A 22,161-nucleotide genomic window follows, 5' to 3' on the forward strand; every position below is an offset into this window, starting at 1 on the left:
ACGGGAGAACACCAGCGGCAGGTCGGGGCCATAAATGGAACGGCGAGCGGCCCTGGGAGCAGCTTGGAGGTCCCGGGAGACTCCTCCAGGGAGCAGCGCGAGCTGGTGCAGGAGGTCGGCGGCAGCGAAGAGTGACGTCATCAAGGTCCAGGTCAGTGATTGGAGCGTGGGCAGGTACAGCAGGAGCGGCGAGATCGGGGCGAAGGAGCGGCGAGAGACTGTGGAGGGATATGATCAGGGCCCAGGGGAAGCATGAGTTCAGGGCCAGGGGCCCAGGGTTAGCACGGGCCAGCCCACACTGCGATATGTGTGCACTGGGTCCGTGCAGCAGAACTGGTCTCCAGTCGACCTGCTTAACCCTTGCCACTGGACCAAGACCAAGCTCTGTCAAGCCCGTTTGATGGCTGGGGTGCAACGGCCATCACAACTGAAAAAAATCCACGCACAGATATCTTCTACCCTTCGGGTTGTAGTTCGGGCCATTCATTGAAACACCTGTGAACTCATCCATTTTCGGCGTGGAAGCAAGTCATCCTCGTTTCGAGGGACCGCCTATGATGATGATGATGATGATGGATACATTAACGTCCCAACAGCTCATTGACTGCAGGAGTGGGACCGTGCGGCACTTCAGAAAACATGTCGAAAAGGCAAAGTCACTGATTCCGCCTCATGTGCTCCTCCGATCAAGAATAACAACACACACTAACAATGCTTCAATAATGGTAACACTTTATCTCCGTGCAGCCTCTACAGTCTAAAGACACCACAACGGTAGTGCGAATACATTCTTCCCATCAAAGTTCTATTTGTGCTACTTTGTTGTGGCAACTCTTGATTGCAGTCACCAAGATATCCCTTGAGATAGAGGGTAAAACTCATGCTTTTCCTTTGGCAATGCTTTTAATAATCTGAGAAGATTTGACTGGAGGTTTATTAACAGATAGTACTTCGTAAGGCCTTTATCTCCATATTTGCTAAGCAGTTGGCTCGTTGGTCCAGTTGTATGATTCTCACTTTGGGGTTGTTACTTGAAATTTGCGAGAGATCCCGGGCGAGCCCTTTTTTTGCCGTGAATTTTGAATTTGCATCGAACTTTTGCAAAGAAGGACTTGCATTTCTGCAGCGTCTGTTAGGAGCTCATAACGCCCCAAAGCGCTTTACAACTGTTGAGTTACCTTTGAAATGTTGTCACGTGAGTAAAGATGTGCCAAAATCACCCCACACGCACCTCAACACTTTGTGAAGGAGTTCATAGAATCACAGAAGTTTACAGCACGGAAGGAGGCCAATTCGGCCCATCATGTCCACGCCGGCCAACAAGAGGCTATCCAGCCTAATCCCACTTTCCAGCTCGAGGTCCATAACTCTGCAGGTTACAGCACTTCAGGTCACATCCAAGCACTTGTTAAATGTGGTGAGTGTTTCTGCCTCTACCACCCTTTCAGGCAGTGTGTTCCAGACCCCCACAACCCTCTGCGTGCAGAAATAAATAGGTGCAGGCAAAGGCCATTCGGCCCTTCGAGCTGCACCACCACGGAGAATGAAACAGTTAATTCAGAGACCGTGGTCCAGAACTTAAAGAAGGCTAACTTTGAAGGTATGAGTCGTGAATTGGCTAGGATAGATTGGCGAATGATACTTAAGGGGTTGACAGTGGATGGGCAATGGCAGACATTTACAGACCGCATGGATGAACTGCAACAATTGTACATCCCTGTCTGGTGTAAAAATAAAAAAGGGAAGGTTGCTCTACCGTGGCTATCAACGGAAATCAGGGACAGTATTAAAGCCAAGGAAGTGGCATGCAAATTGGCCAGAAATAGCAGCGAACCCGGGGACTGGGAGACATTTGGAACTTAGCAAAGGAGGACAAAGGGTTTGATTAGGGAAAATAGAGTACGAGAGGAAGCTTGCAGGGAACATTAAAATGGACTGCAAAAGCTTCTATAGATATGTAAAGAAAAAAAGGTTAGTAAAGACAAATGTAGGTCCCCTGCAGTCAGAATCAGCGGAAGTCATAACTGGGAACAAAGAAATGGCAGACCAATTGAACAAGTACTTTGGTTCGGTATTCACTAAGGAGGACACAAACAATCTTCCGGTTCTAGTAAGAAGGAGGAACTGAGGGAAATCCTTATTAGTCGGGAAATTGTGTTGTGGAAACTGATGGGATTGAAGGCCGATATATCCCCAGGCCTGATGGTCTGCATCCCAGAGTACTTAAGGAGGTGGCCTTGGAAATAGCTGATGCATTGACAGTCATTTTCCAACACTCCATAGATTCTGGATCAGTTCCTATGGAGTGGAGGATAGCCAATGTAACACCACTTTTTAAAAAAGGAGGGAGAGAGAAAACAAGGAATTATAGACCGGTCAGCCTGACATCAGTAGTGGTGAAATTGATGGCATCAATTATTAAGGATGTCATAGCAGCACATTTGGAAAGAGATGACATGATAGGTCCAAGTCAGCATGGATTTGTGAAAGGCAAATCATGCTTGACAAATCTTCTGGAATTTGTTGAGGATGTTTCCAGTAGAATGGACAAGGGAGAACCAGTTGATGTGATGTATTTGGACTTTCAGAAGGCTTTCGACAAGGTCCCACATAAGAGATCAGTGTGCAAAGTTAATGCACACGGGATTGGGGGTAGTGTGCTGACGTGGATTGAAAACTGGTTGGCAGACAGGAAGCAAAGAGTAGGAGTAAATGGGTACTTTTCAGAATGGCAGGCAGTGACTAGTGGGGTACCGCAAGGGCCCTAGCTGTTCACATTGTACATTAATGATTTAGACGAGGTGACTAAATGTAGTGTCTCCAAATTTGCAGATGACACTAAGTTGGGTGGCAGTGTGAGCTGCGAAGAGGATGCTATGAGGTGGCAGAGTGACTTGGATAGGTGAGGTGGGCAAATGCATGGCAGATGAAGTATCATGTGGATAAAGGTGAGGTTATCCACTTCGGTTGAAAAACAGAGAGACAGACTATTATCTGAATGGTAACAGATTAGGAAAAGGGAAGGTGCAACGAGACCTGGGTGTCATGGTACATCAGTCATTGAAGGTTGGCATGCAGGTAGAGCAGGCGGTTAAGAAAGCAAATGGCATGTTGGCCATTATAGCGAGGGAATTTGAGTATAGGGGCAGGGAGGTGTTACTACAGTTGCAGAGGGCCTTGGTGAGGCCACACCTGGAGTATTGTGTACAGTTTTGGTCTCCTAACTTGAGGAAGGACGTTCTTGCTATTGAGGGAGTGCAGCGAAGGTTCACCAGACTGATTCCTGGGATGGCGGGACTGACATATCAAGAAAGACTGGATTCACTGGAGTTCAGACAAATGAGAGGGTATCTCATAGAAACGTTTAAAATTCTGGCGTGTTTAGACAGGTTCGATGCAGGAGAATGTTCCCAATGTTGGGGAAGTCCAGAACCAGGGGCCACAGTCGAAGGATAAGGGGTAAGCCATTTAGGACCGTGATGAGGAGAAACTTCTTCACCCAGAGAGTGGTGAACCTGTGGAATTCTCTACCACAGGAAGGTGTTGAAGCCAATTAACTAAATATATTCAAAAAGGAGTTAGACGTAGCCCTTACGACTCGGGGGATCAAGGGGTATGGCGAGAAAGCAGGAATGGGGTACTGAAGTTGCATGTTCAACCATAAACTAATTGAATGGTGGTGCAGGCTCGAAGGGCCGAATGGCCTACTCCTGCACCTATTTTCTATGTTTCTACATTCCAATAAGATAATGGCTGATCATTCACCTCAGTACCCCTTTCCGACTTTCTCTTCATACCCCTTGAGCCTTTTAGCCATAAAGGCCACAGCTAATTCCCTCTGGAATATATCAAATGAATTGGCATCAACAACTCCCTGCGGCAGAGAATTCCACAGGTTTAAAACTCTCTGAGTGAAGAAGTTTCTCCTCATCTCGGTCCTAAATGGCTTACCCCTTATCCCTTAGACGCTGAACACTGGTTCTGGACTTCCCCAACATCGGGCACATTCTTCCTGCCTCTAACCTGTCCAGTCCCGTCAGAATTTTATATGTTTCTTTGAGATCCCCTCTCATTCTTCTAAACTCCGGTGAATACAGGCACAGTCAATCCAGTCTCTCCTCATATGTCAGTCCTGCCATCCAGGGAATCAGTCTAGAGAACCTTCTCTGCACTCTCTCAGTAGCAAGAACATCCTTCCTCAGATTTGGAGACCAAAACTGAACACAATATTCTAGGTGAGGCCTCACCAAGGCCCTGTACAACTGCAGTAAGACCTTCCTGCTCCAATACTCAAATCCCCCAGCTATGAAGGCCAACATGCCATTTGCCTTCTTCACCGCCTGCTGTAGCTGCATGCCAACTTTCAATGACTGATGTACCATGACACCCAGGTCTCGTTGCACCTCCCCTTTTCCTAATCTGCCACCATTCAGATAATAATCTGGCTTCAAGTTTTTGCCACCAAAGTGGATAACATCACATTTATCCACATTATAGTGCATCTGCCATGTATTTGCCCACTCACCTAACCTTTCCAAGTCACTCTTCAGCCTCTTAGCATCCTCCTCACAGCTCACACCGTCACGCAGCTTAGAGTCACCTGCAAACTTGGAGATATAACACTCAATTTCTTAATCGAAATCATTGATGTATATTGTAAATAGCTGAGGTCCCAGCACTGAGCCCTGCAGCACCCCACTAGTCACTTCCTGTCATTCTGAGAAGGACCCATTTATCCCTACTCTCTGCAAATGGCATGTTGGCCTTCACAGCAAGGGGATTTGAGAACAGGGGCAGGGAGGTGTTGCTACAGTTGTGCGGGGCATTGGTGAGGCCACACCTGGTGTATTGTGTACAGTTTTGGTCTCCTAACCTGAGGAAGGACATTCTTGCTATTGAGGGAGTGCAGCGAAGGTTCACCAGACTGATTCCCGGGATGGTGGGACTGACCTATCAAGAAAGACTGGATCAACTGGGCTTGTATTCACTGGAGTTCAGAGGAATGAGAGGGGACCTCATAGAAACATTTAAAATTCTGACGGGGTTAGACAGGTTGGATGCAGGAAGAATGTTCCCAGTGTTGGGGAAGTCCTGAACCAGAGGTCACAGTCTAGGGAAGGGGGGTAGGCCATTTGGGACCGAGATGCGGAGGAACTTCTTCAACCAGAGAGTGGTGAACCTGTGGAATTCTCTACTACAGAAAGTTGTTGAGGCCAATTCACTAAATATATTCAAAAAGGAGTTAGATGAGGTCCTTACTACTAGGGGGATCAAGGGGTATGGCGAGAAAGCAGGAATGGGGTACTGAAGTTGAATGTTCAGCCATGAACTCATTGAATGGCGGTGCAGGCTAGAAGGGCCGAATGGCCTACTCCTGCACCTATTTTCTATGTTTTTATGTTTCTATGTTCCTACCTGTCTGCCAACCAGTTCTCTATCCATGTCAATACATTACCCCCAATACCATGTGCTTTAATTTTGCACACTAATCTCTTTTGTGGGACCTTGTCAAAAGCCTTTTGAAAGTCCAAATACATTACATCCACTGGTTTTCCCTTGTCCACTCTCCGAGTTCCATCCTCAAAAAATTCTCGAAGATTTGTCAAGCATGATTTCCCTTCACTAAATCCATGCTCACTTGGACCGATCTTGTCACTGCTTTCCAAATGCTATGCTATTTCATCCATAATAATTGATTCCAGCATTTTCCCCACTACTGATGTCAGGCTAACCGGTCGATAATTACCCATTTTCTCTCTTCCTTCTTGTTAAAAAAGTGGTGTTATATTAGCTACCCTCCAGTCCATAGGAACTGATCCAAAGTCGATAGACTGTTGGAAAATGATCACCAATGCATCCACTATTTCAAGGGTTACTTCCTTAACTACTCTGGGATGCAGACTATCTGGCCCTGGGATTTATCAACCTTCAATCCCAACAATTTCCCGAACACAATTTCCTGACTAATAAAAATTTCCTTCAGTTCCTCCTTCTCGCTGGACCCTCGGTCCCTGAGTACATTAGGAAGGTTATTTGTGTCTTCCTTCGTGAAGACAGAACCAAAGTATCTGTTTAACTGGTCCGCCATTTATTTGTTCTCCATTATAAATTCACCTGATTCTGACTGCAAGTGACCGACGTTTGTCTTCACTAAGCTTTTTCTCTTCACATATCTATAGAAGTTGTCGCAGTCAGTTTTTATGTTCCCAGCAAGCTTCCTCTCATACTCTATTTTCCCACTCCTTATTAAACCCTTTGTCCTCCTCTACTGAATTCTATATTTCTTCCAGTCCTCAGCTTTGCTGCTTTTTCTGGCAAATTTATAGGCCTTTTCCTTGCATTTAACACTATCCTTAATTTCCCTTATTAGCCACGGTTGAGCCACCTTCCCTGTTTTATTTTTTCTCCAGACAGGAATGTACAATTGTTGAAGTTCATGCATGTGATCTTTAAATGTTTGCCATTGCCTATCCAGCGTCAACCTGTTAAGTCTCATTTGCCAGTCTATTCTAGCCAATTCACATCTCATGCAATCGAAGTTACCTTTCCTTAAGTTCAGGTCCCTAGTCTCTGAATTAAATGTTTCAATCTCCATCTTAATAAAGAATTCTACCATATTATGGTCACTCTTCTCCAAGGGGCCTCGCACAACAAGATTGCTAATTAGTCCTTTTTCATTACACACCACCGAGTCTAGGATAGCCAGCCCTCAAGTTGGATCCTTGAAATATTGGTCTCGAAAACCATCCCTAATACACTCCAGGAAATCCTCCTCCACCGTATTTTTACCAGTTTGGTTACCCCAATCTTTCTGTAGATTAAAGTCGCCCATGATAACTGCTGTATCTTTATTGCACGCAGCCATAATTTCTTGTTTGAACTGTCCCCAAACTCACTACGACTGTTTGGTGGTCTGTGCACAACTCCCACTCGTGTTTTCTGCCCTTTGGTATTCTGCAGCTCTATCCATACAGAATCCACACCATCCAAGCTAATATCCTTCCTTAATATTGCGTTAATTTCCTCTTTAACCAGCATCGTTCCCCGACCTCCTTTTCCTTTCTGTCTATCCTTCTTGAATGTTGAATACCTCAGGATGTTGAGTTCCCAGCCTTGGTCACCCTGGAGCCATGTCTCTGGAATCACAGTTATAACATATTCGTGAATTGCTGCCTCTGAGTGAATTCATCCACCTTATTACGAATAACCCTCGCATTGAGGCACAGAGACTTCAGGCTTGTCTTTTTACTACACTTTGTCCCTTTAGAATTTTGCTGTAATGTGGCCCTTTTTAATTTTTGCCTTGTGTTTCTCTGCCCTCCACTTTTACTTTTCTTCTTTCTATCCTTTGCTTTTGCCCCCATTTTACTTCTTTCTATCTCCCTGCAGAGGTTCCCATTTCCCTGCCATATTATTTTAACCCCTCCCCAACAGCACGAGCAAACATTCCCCTAGACATTGGTTCCGGTCCTGACCAGGTGCAGACCGCCCGATTTGTACTGGTCCCACCTCCCCCAGAACCGGTTCCAATGTCCCAGGAATTTGAATCCCACCCTCCTGCACTACTCATCAAACCATATATTCATCTGAGCTATCCTGCATTTCCTATTCTGACTAGCTCGTGGCACTGGTAGCAATTCTGAGATTACTACCTTTTAATTTAATTCCTAGCTCCCTAAACTCAGCTATAGGACCTCATCCCATTTTTCCCTATATCGTTGGTACCATAAACACCACGACAGCTGGCTATTCACCGTCCTCCTCCAGAATGCGCTACAGCCGTTCCGAGATATTCTTGACCTTTGCACCAGGGAGGCAACATACCATTCTGGAGTCTCGATTGCAGCCGCAGAAACATCTATCTATTCCCCTTACAATAGAATCCCCTATCACTATAGCTCACTCACTCTTTTTCCTGCCCTCCTGTGCAGCAGAGCCACCCCTGGTGCCATGGACTTGGCTGCTGCTGCCCTCCCCTGATGAGTCATCTCCTCCAACAGTACCCAAGGTGATGTGTCTGTTTTGCAGGGGGATGACCGCAGGGGACTCCTGCACTGTCTCCTTCCACTGCTCTTCCTGATGTTTACCCATTCCCTCTCTGCCTGAATAACCGTTCCCTACGGTTTGATCAACTCACTCATCGTGCTATTCACGACATCCTCAGCATTGCGGATGGTCCAGAGTGAATCCGTGTGCAGCTCCAGTGCCCCAATGTGGCCTGTCAGGAGCTGCAGATGGATACACTTGCTGCACATGTAGTCATCAGGGACACTGGAAGCGTCCCTGACTTCCCACATAGCACAGGAGGAGCATGACATGTGTCCGAACTCTCCTGCTATGACTTAACCATGAAATTTACTTATTTTGGCAACAATTTCAAAGTTTCCTTGCTGCTAAGAACAAGAAGAAATCAAAGAAACAGAAAACTGCTCACCACTCAACCAGCCAATCACTTACCCTCTTGGCTGTGATGTCACCCTTTGATTACTTTTGACCTCTTTCTTACTTTTGACCCTGCACCAGCTGTAGCTCGCTGCTCGCTGCTCCTCCAGCCGCTGCTCCTCCGACTGCCGCCGATCCCCGGACTCCCGCTGAGCCTTTATAGGCCGCTGCTCACACCTCCTCCGGTCACTACTCCTCCGACTTTTGGAAAAAAATAATTCAGTCAGCCAGAGTCTGCATGGATTTATGAAAGGGAAGTCATGGTTGACAAATTTGCTGAAATTCTTAGAGGATGTAATTAACAGGGTGGATAAAGGGGAACCAGTGGATGTGGTGTATTGGGACCTCCAGAAGGCATTTTGACAAGGTGCCACATAAAAGATTACTGCACAAGATAAAAGTTCCCGGGGTTGGGGGTAATATATTAGCATGGGTAGAGGATTGGCTTACGAACAGAAAACAGAGAGTCGGAATAAATGGTTCATTCTCTGTTTGGCAATCAGTAACTAGTGGGGTGCTGCAGGGATCAGTGCTGGGACCCCAACTGTTTACAATCTATATCAACGACTTGGATGAAGGGACTGAGTGTAACATAGCCAAGTTTGGTGATGATACAAAGATGGGAGGAAAAGCAATGTGTGAGGAGGATACAAAAAATCTGCAAAAAGACATAGCCAGTCTAAGTGAGTGGTGAAACATTTGGCAGATGGAGTATAATTTTGGAAAGTGCAAGGTTATGCATTTTGGCAAAAAAAATTAAAGAACAAGTTGTTATTTAAATGGAGAAAAATTGCACAGAGCTGCAGTACAGCAGGAGCTGCGCATACTTGTGCATGAAACACAAAAGGTTAGTATGCAGGTATAGCAAGTGATCAGGAAGGCCAATGGAATCTTGGCCTTTAATGCAAAAGGGATGGAGTATAAAACAAAGAAGTCTTGCTGCAGTTATACAGGGTATTGGTGAGGCCAGACCTGGAACACTGCGTGCAGTTTTGGTTTCCATATTTAAGAAAGGATATAGATGCTTTGGAGGCAGTTCAGAGAAGGTTCACTAGGTTGATTCCGGAGATGAGGGGGCTAACTTATGAGAAAAGGTTGAGTAGGTTGTGCCTCTACTCATTGGAATTCAGAAGATTGAGAGGTGATCTTATGGAAACGTGTAAGATTATGAGGGGGCTTGACAAGGTGGATGCAGAGAGGATGTTTCTGCATACTAATCTTTTGTGTTTCATGTACAAGGACCCCCAGGTCCCTCTGCACCGCAGCATTTTGTAATCTCTCCCCATTTAAATAATCATTTGCTTTTTTATTATTGCTACCACAGTGGATAACCTCATATTTCCCACATTTTACTCCATCTGACAAATTTCTGCCCAACCACTGAGCCTATCAATATCGCTTTGCAGATTGTTTGCATCCTCCTCACAACTTGCTTTCCCACCTATCTTTGTATCATCAGCAAACTTGGCGACATTACAAACATGCAGAGCACAGAACAAATTATTGACGTGGTGACTTTCCCTCAGTTAGTATTTCTTTCATTGTGCAAAAGAAAATTATCGAAACATTAATCATGTTATCCCATGAAAGCAAAATAAAAGTTTAACGAAAATAATTGGCACATTTGAAAGGAACATTTTTGTTTTGTGCCGTTTCGGTCAGAGAAATGTTTGTGAAAGGAATTTTTTCAGAAAAAGGGATTCAGCATTTCAGCTTGTCACTGAACACTTCTCTCTGGGCGCTGCACTAGGCAGCAGTTTCCGTAGTGTAGCGGTTATCACGTTTGCCTCACACGCGAAAATTCCCCGGTTCAAGCCCGGGCGGAAACATTATTTTTGAAACAAAAACTGGTTTTAAATGTCCATTGCTCATACAACAATGGCCTCCTTCTGTGCTGTAAACTTCTCTGCTTCCATGAAGAACATTTAAAACCAGTCTCCTAAAATACAGACTGTGTAAAATCAGAAAGGGAATAAAACTTCCTCAATGATTAAAGTTTCACAAATTATTAAAATGAAGTTGTTGAATTTTCGACTGACCCTCAGTGATCATGTTAGCATTTCTTTGATTCTGCTCAACAATGCTGTCGGTTAATACCAGCAGATCTAAGCCGCATTTCAAACCCGGAAACAACTCATTCATTATTCACCCTTCCCAGTTCCATTGCACAGAGGGTTATTTATACTCCATCCAGAAACTCAAGTCCAACTTCTGACATTCATTATTTCTGATTACTAACTCATTTGTTTTGACACCACTCTGAAGTGCTTTAGGTCATCTATGTAATTTAGTTAAATTACTTCACTTTAATTAAAAACGGTGGGAGCAAAATTACTTCCCTAACTGGGAATCGAACTCGGGAAGCTGAAGGGATCGGAATGGTTTTGTGAAGCATTTAAAGTTGCTCTCTAAAAATCTCACACTGCTAATTTAAAAACACGGTTACGATTTGTTTCAGTGTGAAAGAAGGGGATTGCAATGACAACAAAAACACCAGGCAGTGACTGCATTAAGACCAATTCAAACTTTTCACAAAGTTGGTATCACGAAGTAACAGCTGAGCTAAAGTTGGCACTGACCAATGGGTAAAAACATCTCATTATAACCGATGAGCTCACAAATATCAGGAGCAGTGCAGTCTGGTCAATGTCAAACCCCTCCTTCCTTATTCAACAGAGACATGAACGGCAGACAGACGCCACAAAGTTTAATTAAAGACCGAAGTACAAGTCACATTTAATTTCAAAATCCTTTCACCATAAAATTCCTTCACTTTATTTCAAATCTTACTGCGTTGATTCTGAAAATGAGCACCATGTGATTTTACCTTCAATACTGATTCTATTATCTGTGCACGGAAGGAATTACGCTCCAGTTTTGAGCCCAATTTGACAAAAGTTGCCCCAGATTCCTGGTGTCGTCAGCAATGAATATTTCGAACCAGACTCCTAAAATAATGTTTTTTTACATGAGTTCACAGGATCAAGGTGTCACTGGCAAGGCCAGAATTTATTGCCCAACCTTAATTGCCCTTGAGAAGCTGGTGGTTGTTGTGTATCTGTAAAGCATGCACTCCCATGTTCCGCTACCAGGGAGCTCATCCCTTGAAGTCCCAAGGGATCCCAGCATCCCTTTGGAGCACTGTATATAAGCCGGCGCCCAAGGCCTGTTCCTCACTCTGGAGTGTCTTATTAAAGACTGAGGTCACTGTTACTTTAACCTCCCTGTGTGCAGCCTCATCTGTTTTAGGAACACAATAACTGGCGACGAGAATACGAATCCAACGCAAGGATGCAGCAAACTGTGGGCATCCTGGAGAAGTTCTCGGAGGGTGAGGACTGGGAAGCCGATGTCGAACGGCTAGACCAGTACTTTGTAGCCAACGAGCTGGATGGAGAAGGAAGCGCTGCAAAAAGGAGAGCGATCCTCCTCACAGTCTGTGGGGCACCGACCTACAGCCTCATGAAGAATCTTCTGGCTCCGGTGAAATCCACAGATAAGTCATATGAGGAGCTGTGTACCGTGGTTCGGGAGCATCTTAACCCGAGGGAGAGCTTGCTGATGGAGCGGTATCGGTTCTATACGTGCCAGCGATCTGACGGTCAGGAAATGGCGAGCTACGTCGCCGAGCTCATGCAACTTGCAGGACAATGTGAGTTTGATGGCTGCCCGAAGTAAATGCTCAGAGACTTTTTTGTACTGGGCATTGGCCAAGAGACCATCCTATGAAAAATTTTGACTGGAGAGATACCGACCCTCAATAAGGCCATTGCGACAGTACAGGTGTGTATGTCCACCAGTGATAACACCCAACAAATCTCTCAGCACACAAGTGCTAGCAATGTTCATAAATTAACTGGAACTGTGTTTGCAAGCAGAAATGTACAGGGCAGAACCCACGAGTTTGTAACTGCCAGCAGGGCTCAGGTGATCCAGATGACTCAGAGTCCCCAACAAAGAATAAATGCAAAGCAATTCACAGCTTGTTGGCGTTGTGGAGTCTTCCATTCAGCATATTCATGACGCTTCAAAGGGTATGTTTGCAAGTGCTGTGGAACAATGGAGCACCTCCAATGAGCTTGCAAATGAGCTGCAAGCTCTGCAAAACCTGCTAACCACCATGTGGCGGAGGAAGATCGGTCCATGGTGGATCAAAGCAATTTAGAGCCTTCGAGAGAGGAGGCAGATGCTGAAGTACACGTAGTGCACACATTTTCGACGAAATGTCCACCTATTATGCTGCACGTATAATTGAATGGCTTAGCCGTAGCCATGGAACTGGACACTGGCGCCAGCCAATCCATCATGAGTAAAAAGATGTTTGAGAGATTGTGATGCAACAAGGCATTCAGTTCAGCCCTGAGCCCCATCCACACGAAACTGAGAACATACACCAAAGAGCTTATCACTGTCCTGGGCAGCGCCATAGTCAAGGTCACCTTCGAGGGCATGGTGCATGTACTGCCACTCTGGATTGTCCCGGGCGATGACCCCACAGTGCTTGGAAGGAGCTGGCTGGGCAAAATCCACTGCAACTGGGATGACATATGAGCGCTATCACATGTCGATGAGGCCTCATGTACCAAGGTTCTTAAAACATTTCCTTCCCTTTTTGAGCCAGGATTTGGAAACTTTTCCGGGGCAAAGTTGCGGATCCACTTGGTCCCAGAGGCACCACCCATTCACCACAAGGCCCAAGCAGTACCTCACATGATGAGGAAGAGAGTGGAAATCGAGCTGGACAGGCTGCAACTCGAGGGCATCATCTCCCCAGTGGAATTCAGCGAGTGGGCCAGCCCGATTGTTCCAGTACTCAAAAGTGATGGCACAGTCAGGATTTGCGGCGATTATAAAGTAACTATTAATCGTTTCTCGCTCCAGCACCAATACCCGCTACCTAAGGCAGGCGACCTAATTGCGACGCTGGCAGGAGGCAAGACATTCACCAAGCTCGACCTGACTTTGGTTTACATGACGCAGGAGCTGGAGGAGTCTTCGAAGAGCCTCACCTGCACAAGTTACTGTTCATCTACAACAGATGCCCGTTTGGAATTCGGTCGGCTGCAGCGATCTTCCAGAGAAACATGGAGAGCCTACTCAAGTCCGTATCACGCACAGTGGTCTTTCAGGACAACATATTGGTCATGGGTCGGGACACTGCTGAGCACCTACAAACCCTGGAGGAGGTCCTCCAGCGACTGGATCGCGAAGGGCTGTGGCTGAAGAGGTTGAAATGTGTCTTCATGGCATCAGAAGTGGAGTATTTGGGGAGAAAGATCGCAGCAGATGGCATTCAGCCCACAGATGCCAAGGCAGAGGCTATCAGGATGCGTCCAGGCCACAGAACGTCATGGAGCTGCGGCCGTTTCTGGGCCTCCTCAACTATTTTGGTAACTTCCTACCAGGGTTAAGCACCCTTTTAGAGCTCCTACATGTGTTATTGCGCAAAGGTGAGAACTGGGTATGGGGAAAAAGACAAGTAATTGCTTTTGAGAAAGCCAGAAACATTTTATGCTCCAACAAGCTGCTTGTATTGTATAACCGGTATAAAAGACTTGTGCAAGCAAGTGAAGCGTCGTACGGATTCGGGTGTGTATTACAACAAGCTAATGTTGCGGGGAAGTTGCAACCTGTCGCCTATTATTCCAGGACCTTGTCTAAGGCCGAGAGGGCCTACAGTTTGATTGAGAAAGAGGCGTTAGTGTGTGTGTTGGTGGAAAAGAAAATGCATCCGTATCTGTTTGGCCTCAAATTTGAGCTGGAAACCGATCACAAGCCCCTCACATCCCTGTTCACTGAAAACAAGGGGATAAATACTAATGCCTCAGCCCGCATACAAAGGTGGGCACTCGTGCTATCAGCCTCTAACTATACCATCCGCCGCAGGCCAGGCACCAAGAACTGTGAGAATGCTGTCAGTCGGCTACTATTGCCCATCACAGGGGTGGAAATGGTGCTGCCTGCAAACTTGTTGATGGTGGCGTAGCCCGCAGACGTGTTGATGGTCATGGAAGCGTCTGGAAATTATAAATCACCTGTCACAACCCGCCAAGATTCTCTGCTGTCCCTAATAAAGAACTGTGTACCGCATGGGAGCAGGGCCAGCATCCCCGTTGAAATGCAAGAGCTAATCAAGCCGTTCCAGCGGCGAAAGGACGAGCTGTCCATTCAGGCAGATTGCCTGTTGTTGGGTAACCGCGTAGTGCCTCCAAAAAAGGGCAGGGAGACATTCATCTCGGATCTCCACAGCACACACCCGGGTATAGTATTGATGAAAGCGATAGTCAGATCCCACGTGTGGTGGCCCGGTATCGACTCTGACTTAGAATCCTGTGTATGGCAATGCAGCATATGTGCTCAGTTGAACAACGCGCCCAGAGAGGCACCACTAAGTTTGTGGTCCTGGCCCTCGAGACCATGGTCGAGGATCCATGTCGACTATGCGGGCCCGTTTCTCAGTAAAATGTTCCTGGTGGTGGTGGATGCTTTTTCAAAATGGATTAAACGTGAAATAATGTCGGGAAGCACCGCCACCACCACCATTGAAAGCCTGAGGGCCATGTTTGCCACCCACGGACTGCCTGACCTACTGGTCATTGACAACAGTCCATGTTTCACCAGTGTCGAATTTAAATAATTCATGACCCGCAACGGGATCAAACATGTCACCTCGGCCCCGTTTAAACCAGCCTCCAATGCGCAGGCAGAGAGGGCAGTACAAACCATCAAACAGAGCCTTAAACAAGTCACAGAAGGCTCACTCCAAACCCGCATGTCTCGAGTACTGCTCAGCTACCGCACGAGACCCCACTCGTTCACAGGGGTGACCCCGGCTGAGTTATTCATGAAAAAGACACTTAAAACCAGACTCTCGCTGGTTCACTCCAACCTGCATGATCAGGTAGAGAGCAGGTGGCAGCAGCAAAATGTAAAGGATGGTCGCGCCACTGTGTCACGAGAAATTGATCTGAATGACCCTGTGTTTTTGCTAAACGATGGACATGGTCCCAAGTGGATCGCAGGCACGGAGATAGCGAAAGAAGGGAATAGGGTGTTTGTAGTTAAACTGGACGATGGACAAATTTGCAGAAAGCACCTGGAACAAATGAGGTTGCGGTTCACAGACTGCCCTGAACAACCCACAGCAGACACCACCTTTTTCGAGCCCACAACACACACCCAAAGGATCAACGACACCACGCCGGACCAGGAAATCGAACCCATCACGCCCAACAGCCCAGCAAGGCCAGGCTCACCCAGCAGCCCTGCAGGGATAACAACATGCCAGCCCAGCGAGGGCACAGCCAACACACCAGAACAGACATTTGTACCGAGGCGGTCCACCAGGGAAAGAAAGGCTCCCGACCGCCTCACCTTGTAAATAGTTTTCATTTGACTTTGCGGGGTAGTGATGTTGTGTATATGTAAAGCATGCACTCCCATGTTCCACCATCAGGGAGCTCATCCCCTGAAGTCCCAAGTGATCCCAGCATCCCTTGGGAGCACTATTTCTAAGCCGGCCCCTGAGGCCTGTTCCTCACACTGGAATGTCTTATTAAAGACTGAGGTCACTGTTACTTTAATCTCTCTGTGTGCAGCCTCATCTGTGTGAGGAACACAATAGTGGTGAGCACCATCTCGAACCGCTGCAGTCGGTGTGGTGAAGATGCTCCCACAGAGCTGTTCGGGAGGGAGTTCTCGGCTTTTAACTCAGTGACGATGAAGGAACGACTGATATATTTCCAAGTCGGATGGTGTGTGACTAAATCTATCAATGGCTGGTGTCACAGGCACCAAACATTTTAAAGCAATGTCCTAAAATGCTGTGTGTAAAATGAGAAGGGATAATAATTCATGACGTGCAAAGCCTGTTTAAAATGGGACTGTATAAAATTAATGTGAATATTTTTCTGCCTGACAGGGTTTTGGAAGCAGATTTAATATTAACTTTCCAAAGGGAAATATAGTTGAAAAATAATCTTTTGCAGGGTGCTGAGGAATGGGACGAACTGGAAATTTCTTTCACAGAGCCAGCACAGGTAACAACATCAGAAATCGGAGCAGTAGTAGGCCATACGGCCCCTCAAGCCTGCTCCACCATTCAATAAGATCATGACTGATCGTTGATCTCAACTCCACTTTCCCGCTCGATCTCCCGATCCCTTGATTCCCCGAGACTCCAAAAATCTATCTAACGCAGTCTTGAATATATTCAGAGACTCAGCATCCACAAGCCTATGGGGCAGAGAATTCCAGATTCATAACCCTCTGAGTGAAGAAATTCCTCCTCATCTCTGTCTTAAATGGCCGACCCCTTAACCTGAGACTGTGCCCCCTGGTTCTAGACACTCCAGCCCGGGGGAAACAACCTCTCAGCATCTACCCTGTCAATCCCCTTCAGAATATTGTGTGTTTCAATGAGATCACCTCTCATTCTGCTAAACTCCGGAGAGTATCGGCCCATTCTACACAATCTCTCAACTTAAGACAGTCCTCTGATCCCAGGAATCAATCTGGTGAACCTCTGTTGTACCACCTCCCAGACAAGTGTATCCTTCCTTAGATAAGGAGACCAAAACTGTGTGCAGTACTCCAGGTGTGGTCTCACTATGGCCCTGTACAATTGTAGCAAGTCTTCCTTACTCTTGTACTGTGGGCTATATATTAGGTACTCTGGGGCAAGTGCCCTGTTTTTTTGCTGATTTGACGGTTGTATAAAAAGTTATTAAAATTTGACAGTTGCTCGGCAAACATATTTGTATTTCCTTCAGTGTACTCCTTACTCTTCAAGGACTAGATTTTCCCCAAGCAGTTTTGTCGGCGCACTGACCTCAAGCGCACCGACTTTGCTCGCTGGAAACGGCTCGAGGAAAAACTCGCCCCATCCTGGCCGCTTTGTACAGTCCCCGGAGTCCTGGCGTGGTGTCGATGGTGAAGTGGGGGGCGGAGCCAAATGCCTGCGCCGAAAACACTGCCGGCACCTTCGCGCATGGGCAGTAGGGAGAGAAAACTTGGCACTCTGCCATTTTTAAACAGTGTCAAACCCGATGAAAAGCACAGCAGCTTCTCAGCTTCTCCGGTCGCTCGGCGGGCTCTCCCCCGTCCCTCCCCGATAAAAAGCACAGCTCCAGCAGCTGCAACTGCTCCGGTCCACATGCTCACACTTCTCCGGTGTGTCTTCCCTTCGCTATCCCAGGGATACAGGGACCCAGTGATATGGAGCCAAGTTTGCTGATGATACAAAGATGGGTGGGAAAGTAAATTGTGATACAGCAAAGTAAATCTCAATTACGGAAGAACAATATGGAAAAGTACAGTGACCCCGATATAAACACGCAGCCTTCTGATCTGGAGTCAGACACACTACCGTTGCACCACGAGGTCTACAGTGCAGAGTGCCCGTGTTTGTATACATGAAGGTTCCTGAAACACAGTTCCATTGACCCTGCATTGGTGCAATGAAAGGGCTTTAAAATCCCCGGCCACTCCCACCGTGGGTCATACAGCATCAGAAGCAGTGCCCACCTGTCACTGACCCTCTCACGCCCGCTTTCATCACCTGCTGCCCGCGGATTGCAGCAAATCCAGTTCATCATCATCATCGGCAGTCCCTCGAAGCGAGGATGACTTGCTTCCACGCCAAAAAAGGATGAGTTCACTGGTGTTTCAATGATGGACCTAATATTCCAGGTCCCGAACTGTATGTTGAAGGGTGGAAGATGCCTGTGCATGGATTTTTTAAATGTGTGGTGGCCGTTGCACACCAGCCATCACACAGGCTTGACAGAGCGAGGTCTTGGTCCAGTGGCAAGGGTTATCCAAGACGACTGGAGACCAGCTCTGCTGCATGGACCCAGTGCCCACACATATCACAGTGTGGGCAGGCCCGTGCTGCCCCTGGACCCCTGGCCCTGAACTCACGCCGCCCCTGGGCCCAGATCACATCCCTCCACAGTCTCTCGCTGCACCTGCTGTACCTGCCCACGCTCCAATCACCGACCTGGACTTTGATGACATCACTCTTCGCTGCCGTCGCCCTCCTGCACCAGCTCGCGCTGGACCTTGCCGTGGTACACCACCACGTTGCTCCCAGGCCGCCGCTCACCGCTCCTTTTATGGCCCCGACCTGCCGCTGGTGTTCTCACGCAGGTCGGGGCCTCCACGCTGCTCCCAGCAAATCCAGTTACACCCCGTGTCACCGCACAATTCTCAGCTGTGATTGTAAGCTGACTATATTTAAAGCTATCGCAGAGGCTGCAAGCAGTGTTCCCTGGTAGTCTAGTGGTTAGTATTCAGTGCTCTCACTGCCGTGGTCTGGGTCTGATTCCTGGTCAGAGAAAGCATTTTTACAGAGCAAGTTGACAAAAATAATTCAAGTCTGTGAGATACTGAATAATTGTTTCAATAATCATTCATCCACCCACATGTGTTGCACACTGAAGGAAATACAAATATATTTTCTGAGTGACTGTCAAAATTCAATAACTTTTTATACAACCGTAGAATCAGCAGAGAAACAGGATATTCGGCCCACAGTACCTAATATACAGCCCATAGTACAAGAGTAAGGAAGTCTTGCTACAATTGTACAGGGCCCTGGTGAGACCACACCTGGAGTACTGCGCACAGTTTTGGTCTCATTATCTGAGGAAGGATATACTTGCCTTGGAGGTGGTACAACAGAGGTTCACCAGATTGATTCCTGGGATGAGAGGACTGTCTTAAGTTGAGAGATTGTGCAGAATGGGCCGATACTCTCTGCAGTTCAGAAGAATGAGAGGTGATCGCATTGAAATGGACAATATTCTGCAGGGGATTGACAGGGTAGATGTGGCTAAGCCCGACTAGCTCAGTCGGTGGAATATGAGATTTTTAAAATCAGGGTCATGTGTTCGAGCCCCACGTTGGGTGATTACTTTTCCTTAAACTTTTATGTTGCTTTCGTGGGTAAACATCGTTAATGAACCCATGATCTTCTTTTGCACAATGATAAAATTGTGAACTGAGGGAGAGTTGATAATTTAATTAAATAATGAAAGCAGCGCCTCAGACCACTCGGCCGTCCTTACTGTTCGATGCTCCAGTTACAAGTTATTACTCTGGAAAGTTTCAGACCGGGCGCTTGTTCAGTGTTGCTGGAAGGCCCAGTGACCGGGATATCCTCTCCCCCGGGGTATTCCTGAGCCTGTGCTCGGGGCACGGGGACCTTTGGCCCGGGTCTGAGATAGCTTGCATCCCAGGGATGGACAATAACCCTCTGAGCTCTGGAACTGGGGAAAAGCGAATAATTAATGAGTTGTTTGTGGTTTCAAATGCAGCTTAGATCTGCTGGTTTAAACTGAGAGCATTGTTTCACAGAATGAATGAAATGCTCACAGGGACAGTCAAAACTTCAATAACGGAACTTTAATAATTCATGAAACTTTAATCCTTGATGAAGTTTTATCCCCGATCTGACTTTACACACTCTGTATTTGAGGAGACTGGTTTTAAATGTTCATTGCTCATGCAACAAGGTATTCAAAACAGCTTTTATTCAATTTTATTGCAGACAAGTTTTTGCTTGAGAAGTAATGTTTCTGCCCAGATTTGAACCAGGAACTTTTCACGTGTGAGGGAAATGTGATAACCACTACACGACAAAACTGCTGCTTAGCTCAGTGCCCAGAGAGAAGTGTTCAGCAACAAGCTGAAATGCTCAATCCCTCTCTCTGCAAAAAGTTCCTTTCACAAATATTTCTCTGACCAGAAATGCACGAAACAACAATGTTCTCCTTTCAAAATCATTAAACTCCCCAATTTCCGCGTCTGCAATTTTAAGGACAAAGACTGAAAAATCTTTGCGATCAGAAAATTGCAGGAAACCCCTGTGGTTAATGAAATGGCTTTTGATGGTTGATTTCTGTACACACCTTGTGTGATGTATTTAACCCTTGGCCACCTGTATCACACCACCACCAGAGGGCCTACCTATTGGAGTCGTAAGGGATCCCAGCATCCCTTGGGAACACGGTATATAAGCAGGTCTTCCATGAGGTACCTGCACTCTGGAGTCTTATTAAAGGAGCTAAGTTCACACTTACTCACTGTTCACAGTATTCAGTTTCATCCTTTATTATGAGCGTATCAATTGGCGACGAGACAATGAACAAGCACGCAAAAATGCAAGGAATTGTTGGTATCATGGAGAAGTTCTCAGAAGTGGATGATTTCGAAGCCTTCGTGGAGAGACTCGACCAATACTTCGTGGCCAATGAGCTGGAAGGGGATGAGAACGCTGCCAAATAAAGGGCGACCCTTCTTACCGTCTGTGGGGCAACAAACAATGGCCTCATGAAGAATCTTCTAGCTCTGGTGAAACCAACAACTAAATCCTATGAAGAATGTGTACGCTGGTACGGGAGTATCTAAATCCTAAAGAAAGCGTTCTGATGTCGAGGTATCGGTTCTACACGTGCCAACGGTCGGAGGGTAAGGAAGTGGCGCGCTATGTCGCCGAATTAAGACGTCTCACAGTACATTGCAAATTTGAGGGATTCCTAGAACAAATGCTGAGAGACTTTTTTGTGCTTGGCATTGGCCATGAGGTAATCCTTCGCAAACTGTTGGATTCACCGTTTCTTTGCTTGGGGAAATTTTAAAGATTGAAAGCGACACACATCAACCCCAAACCTCGTCACCTACTCGCTAACCGCTACACGCTGCTCCCGTGAGATGGAAGCCCAGTTGCTGAGGGGCCAAATGGTCTACTCCTGCTTCTAATTCTTATTTTCTTAACATCCCCATTTCTGACCTTATGATGGAGGGAAGGTCATTGATGAAGCAACTGAAGATGGTTGGGCCAAGGACACTGCCCGACGAATTCCTGCAGCGATGTCCTGTGGCTGAGATGATTGGACTCGAACAACCACAACCATCATCCTTTGTGCAAGGTATGGCTCCAGCCAGGGTATCGTTTTACCCCTGATCCCTATTGACTTCAGTTTTACTGGGGCTCCTTGATCATTCATAGATTCATCGAAATTTACAGCTCGCAAGGAGGCCATCATGTCCGCACCGACCGACAAAGAGCCATCCAGCCTACATCCATTTTCCAGCTCTTGATCCGTAGTCTTGTAGGTTACGGCACTTCAAGTGCACATCCAAGCTCTTGGAAAATGTGGTGAGGGTTTCTGCCTCTTCCACCCTTTCAGGCAGAGTGTTCCAGACCCCCACCACCGTCTGGGTGAAGAAAATTCCCCTTAAATCCCCTCTAAACCTCCTACCAATTACTTTAAATCTATGCCATTTATTGTTGACGCCTCTGTTACGGGAAATAGATCCCTCCTATCCACTCGACCGAGGCTCCTCATAATTTGACGCACCTCAATAACGTCTCCTCCGTTCCAACGAAAACAAACCTAGCCTATCCAAGCTTTCCTCATCGCTACAATGCTCCAGTCCAGGGTAACAACTCCGCAAATCTCCTCAGTACCATCTCCAGTGCGATCACATCTTTCCTCTAATGCAGTGACCAGAACTGCACGCAGTACTCTAGCTGTGGCCTAACTCAAGTTTTATACTACATTCGGTCAAATGCTGCCGTGATGGCAAAGACAGTCACTCTCATCTCTCCTCGAGAACGCGACAACAGGAGAAGGCCATTCAGCTCCGACAGCCTGATCCACCATTCAATGAGCCCATTGCTGACCTGTGACCTTACTCCATGTACCCGCATTC

General features: G+C 46.7%; 1 non-coding gene across 1 annotated transcript; it reads left to right on the plus strand.

Moving 5' to 3' along the window:
- The first annotated feature begins 10,198 nt into the window (after positions 1-10,198).
- On the plus strand, positions 10,199-10,271 carry trnav-cac (transfer RNA valine (anticodon CAC)). Its single transcript has one exon. It is a non-coding gene; the product is annotated as a tRNA-Val (tRNA).
- The last annotated feature ends 11,890 nt before the right edge of the window (positions 10,272-22,161 follow it).

Source organism: Pristiophorus japonicus, unplaced genomic scaffold, assembly GCF_044704955.1.
Source record: "Pristiophorus japonicus isolate sPriJap1 unplaced genomic scaffold, sPriJap1.hap1 HAP1_SCAFFOLD_42, whole genome shotgun sequence".
Taxonomy (NCBI): Eukaryota; Metazoa; Chordata; class Chondrichthyes; family Pristiophoridae; genus Pristiophorus; species Pristiophorus japonicus.